This window comes from Arachis duranensis, chromosome 6 (genome assembly GCF_000817695.3).
Source record: "Arachis duranensis cultivar V14167 chromosome 6, aradu.V14167.gnm2.J7QH, whole genome shotgun sequence".
Taxonomy (NCBI): Eukaryota; Viridiplantae; Streptophyta; class Magnoliopsida; order Fabales; family Fabaceae; genus Arachis; species Arachis duranensis.
This window is the reverse complement of record NC_029777.3, coordinates 77,684,210-77,689,543: the sequence shown is the minus strand read 5'-3', so window position 1 is coordinate 77,689,543 and position 5,334 is coordinate 77,684,210. Positions and strand designations below refer to the sequence as shown.

Sequence of the window (5,334 nt, the reverse complement as noted above, 5' to 3'; positions counted from 1 at the left end):
CCCCATTATGGAACTTCTCAATGGTCAGTGGATGTCCAATGAGGTCTTCCTCACTAGAGATCACTGCCTTTTCCTCCTTTGTAGGTTCGGCCATTTTGGTTATCTTGATGTCCTTATACTCTCTCTTTGGATTCTCTTCTGTATTGCTTGGGAGAGTACTAGGAGGAGTTTCAGTAACTCTTTTACTCAGCTGACCCACTTGTGCCTCCAAATTTCTGATGGAAGACCTTGTCTCAGTCACGAAGTTGAGAGTGACCTTAGATAGATCAGAGACTATTTTTGCTAAGCTAGAGGGGCTCTGCTCAGAATTCTCTGTCTGTTACTGAGAAAATGATGGAAAAGGCTTGCTATTGCCAAATCTATTTCACCCACCATTATTGTTATTGAAGCCTTGTTGAGGCTTCTGTTAATCCTTCCATGAGAAATTTGGATGATTCCTCCAAGAAGGATTATAGGTGTTTCTATAGAGTTCTCCCATGTAATTCACCTCTTCCATTGTAGGATTCTCAGGGTCATAAAATTTCTCCTTCAGAGGAGGCTTCTTTAGTACTGCCAGATGCAACTTGCAATCCAGTCAGATTCTGAGAAATCATATTGACTTGCTGAGTCAATATTTTGTTCTGAGCCAATATGGCATTCAGGGTATCAATATCAAGAACTCCTTTCTTTTGAGTCATCCCATTATTCACAGGATTTCTTTCAGAAATGTACATGAAGTGGTTATTTGCAACCATCTCAATGAGTTCTTGGGCTTCTACAGGTGTTTTCAGATGAAAAGATCCACCAGCAAAATGGTCCAATGACATCTTGGATAATTCAGATAGACCATCATAGAATATACATATGATGCTCCATTCTGGAAGCATGTCAGAAGGTCACTTTTTGGTTAATTGCTTATATCTTTCCCAAGCTTCATAAAGGGATTCACCTTCCTTCAATTTGAAGGTTTAGACTTCCACTCTAAGCTTGCTCATCTTCTAAGGTGGAAAGAATTTGGTCAAGAAAGCATTGACGAACTTGTCCCAAGAGTTCAGGCTTTTTCTAGGTTGTGAGTTCAACCATATCCTAGCTCTGTCTCTTACAGCAAAAGGGAAAAGGATAAGTCTGTAGACCTCGGGATCAACCCTGTTGATCTTAACAGTATCACAGATTTGCAAGAATTCAGTAAAGAACTGATGAGGATCTTCTGATGGAAGTCCATGAAACTTGCAATTTTACTGCATTAGAGAAACTAATTGAGGCTTAAGCTCAAAGTTGTTTGCTCTAATGGCAGGAATTGAGATGCTTCTTCCATAGAAGTTGGAAGTTGGTGCAGTATAGTCACCAAGCATCTTCCTTGCATCTCTAGCATTGTTGTTGGGTTTGACTGCCATGTCTGTTTCTTTTTTTAGATTTTTTGTAAGGTCCTCTCCGGAGTTTTGTGCTTTAGCTTCTCTTAGCTTCCTCTTCAGAGTCCTTTCAGGTTCAGGATTGGCTTCAACAAGAATGTCCTTATCCTTGTTCCTACTCATATGAAAAAGAAAAGTATAAGGGAGTAGTGGAATCCTCTATGTCACAGTATAGAGATTCCTTGAGGTGTCAGAAGAAAAGAAGAATAGAGGAATGAGCTAGAGAGAAAATAAGAAGAATTCAAATATAGAGGGAGAGAAAGGGTTCGAATTATAAGTAGAAGAGAAGTGTTAGCAAATAAATAGAAAGAGATGAGAGAGAGTATTCAAAAATTAAAACTAAAACAATTAGTTAATTAAAAAGATTTTTGAAAAAGTTGTTAGTGATTTTCAAAAATTGGAAGTGGAAAAGTGGTTAGGTGGTTTTGAAAAAGATAAGAAATAGTAATTAGTTGAAAAAGATTTGAAAATAATTTTGAAAAGATAAGAAGTTTGAAAAAGATTTTGAAATTAAAATTTTAAAAAGATATTATTAAAATTTATTTCGAAAAAAAGAGTTAAAAAGATTTTATTTTTAAAATTAGAGTTGATGACTTGACTAACAAGAAACTAAAAGATATGATTCTAGAATTTAAAGATTGAACCTTTCTTAACAAAAAAGTAACAAACTTGAAATTTTTGAATCAAAACATTAATTTGTTAGCAAGGATTTTCGAAAATATGAGATAAGTTTAAGAAAAAGATTTTTGAAAAATTAGTTTGAAAATTTTCAAAAACATAAAAAAATTGAAAGATGAATGTTTAAAATATGTTTGATGCAAAAAGTTATGAATTAAAACATGAAAAATTGAAAAAATTTGAATTGGAAACCAAATTACCTCCCTTGTGTCATCCTGGCATTAAACGCCCAGAATGCTATCCATTCTAGCGTTTAATGCCCACTTGGCTACCTCTTTGGGCGTTTAACGCCCAGCCAGATACCCTGGCTGGCATTAAACGCCAGGAATCCTTCTTTACTGGGCGTTTTTCTAAACGCCCAGAATGATACCTTTACTGGCGTTAAAAGCCCAGAATGATAGCCATTCTGGCGTTTAACGCCCAAAGTGCCTCTTTATTGGCATTTTAACGCCAGTGAGCTCTTTTTCTGTGTGATTCTTCTGCTTTATGTTATGATCCTTCATTTCTCTGTATTATTTATTGAAAAGATAATTTTTTTTCTTTTTGAAATTTTGACTTGACTAACAAGAAACAACTAAATTTTAAAAATTTTTGACCAAGTCAACTCAAAATTTTGAGAATTGTGAGAAGAAAAAGGAAAAGATATTTTTTATTTTTGAATTTTTAATGAGGTGAGAGAAAAACAACAAAATGAATCAAAACATAAAAATTTAATATCAAAACAAATAATGCATGCAAGAACACTTTGAATGTCAAGATGAACACCAAGAACAGTTTGTAGATTATGATGAATATCAAGAATATATTTTTGAAAATCTTTAAGAAAAGAAGGACATGCAAGACACCAAACTTAAGAACTTTTGTACTAGGGACACTAACAATTCGAGAATGCACAAGAAAAACAAGAAAAGACACAAAACAAGAAAAATTGAAGATCAAACAAGGAAAATCATCAAGAACAACTTAAAGATCATGAAGAACATAATGCATGAATTTTCGAAAATTTTAAGAAAATTTAATTAAAAAAAATTGCAGTTGACACAAAACTTAAAATAAAACCATACGCGAGTAAGGGTCGATCCCACAAAGATTATTGGCTTGAAGCAAGCTATGGTCATCCTGTAAATCTTAGTCAGGCGATTTCAAATGGTTATGATTTTTGGTAATTAAAAGATAAATAAAACGTAAATTAAAATAAAGGTACTTATGTAATCCATTAGTGGGAATTCTAGATAAGCATTTGGAGATGTTTTGTTGCTTCTGAACCTCTCCTTTCCTATTGTCTTCATCCAATCATGCGTGCTTGATAAACCCATATTTTACGACATATATTGTGCTCAATATAAGTGATTTATTCAACCCTTCACCTACTTATTCATATGAATTTGCATGATTTTTCAATTCCTTCCTTATGATATGACATATGAGAAAATATGTTTCTTATGCTTTAAATTAGTCAAATTTAATTATCCTTTATTACCATTCGATGTCGTGATTTGTGTGTTGAGTACCTTCAGCTTTTATAGGGCAGGAATGACTTAAAGGATGAAAAGAAAACATACAAAAATGGAAAGAAAGCACAAAATTGGAGTTTTGGAGAAACCGGCAGTGACGCGTCCGCATGGACGACGCGAACGCGTGGTTCGCGCAAAAGAGAATTGACACGAGCGCATCGACGACGCGAACGCGTGAATTGCGAAACACAACCCATGCGGACGCATGACTGACGCGACTGCGTGGAAGAGCAAAACTCCAGATGACGCGACTGCGTGACCCATGCGGATGCGTGACGTGCGCAATCTGCAGGATTTGCAGAAGTCGTCCTCAGCAATTTCTGAGCTTTGAAGGATTATAAATGGGTGAATCCATCCACTCATAGAGGAGGATGATAACTGATATTTTTCACAATTTAGATGTAGTTTTTAGAGAGAGAGGCTCTCTCCTCTCTCTAAGGATCTAGGATTAGGATTTTTAGAACTTAGGAATATTTTCATCTTCTTCAAATCACAGGTTCAATGTTCTTTTTATTTGTCTTTCCAATTTTATTTATGAATTTGTCCATGTTAGAATTGACATCTTTATTTAAATATAATGTGAGGTATTTCAGACTCGTGATTGTCTTTCTCCTATTTAAATAATCAATTTAGATTTTTCCCTTTTGGCTTTGGTTGATTAATTGGTAACTCTTGAGTTATCAAACTCATCGTGAGTGATAATTATTATTCTTGCTGATTAATTTAGATTCCTATAACTCTAGTCATTCCTTAAGAAGTTGACTAGGACTTTAGGTTTTAAATTAATTTGTCAACTTAACTGACCTTCATAGTTAGAGGTTGACTTAGTGGGAGCAACAGTATAATTCTCATCACCATTGATAAGGATAACTAGGATAGGACTTCCAGTTTTCATACCTTGCCAAGAGATTTCTTCATTATTAATTTATTAATTTCTGCAATCCATTTCTCTTGTTCAAAACCTTTTTAAAACCTAAAAACTCTTTTTTCATTAACCAATAGTAAAACACACTTCCCTGTAATTCCTTGAGAAGAAGACACGAGGTTTGAATACTTCGATTTATAAATTTTATAGGGTTTGTTACTCGTGACAACCAAACGTTTGTAAGAAAGGTTGATTGCTTGGTTTAGAAACTATACTTGCAACGAGAATTTATTATAACTTCTAAACCATCAATCTTCAGTTCTTCAAAATGGCGTCGTTGCCGGGGAATTGCAAACGTGTGCCTTATTATTGGTTATTGTAAATATTTTTCTTTTACTTGTTTATTTGTTTTTGTTTTCCCTTCCTATTTCTGATAGCTATTATGAATTCTCACTCCTCTTACTTTGAGTTTGGTTCTAATTGTGTCAAAAGGAATGGAAGCTATAACAGGACTATGCATCACGGTCAAAGCAATCAAAGATGGATGGAACCAAGAGGATCTGATCACCCCTTTAGGCAACAACACCTTCCAAGATATCATGAACAGAGACCATTCTATAATGCATACCCAACTGATAGAATTGGTGGACCCTCTTGTAGCTACCAACAAGCCCCACCCTATGCTCAGAGACCATCCTCTCAACATAGCTTCGAACCACCACACTCACAAGCTTCTTTTCACCATTCACCACCATATGATCTTTATCCGCCCCAACACCAATCCAATTACTCCCAAGAACCACCACTCCCCTATGCACCATATCCATATCCATCAAGCCAAGAATCACAGGTTCACTTCGAAGAATCAATAGATCAATTTCATGCAACC

At 35.1% G+C, this 5,334-nt stretch overlaps 1 non-coding gene across 1 annotated transcript; it reads left to right on the top strand.

Moving 5' to 3' along the window:
- Nucleotides 1-860: 860 nt before the first annotated feature.
- On the top strand, nt 861-968 carry LOC127740463 (small nucleolar RNA R71). The gene has a single exon (XR_008001139.1). It is a non-coding gene; the product is annotated as a small nucleolar RNA R71 (small nucleolar RNA).
- The last annotated feature ends 4,366 nt before the right edge of the window (nt 969-5,334 follow it).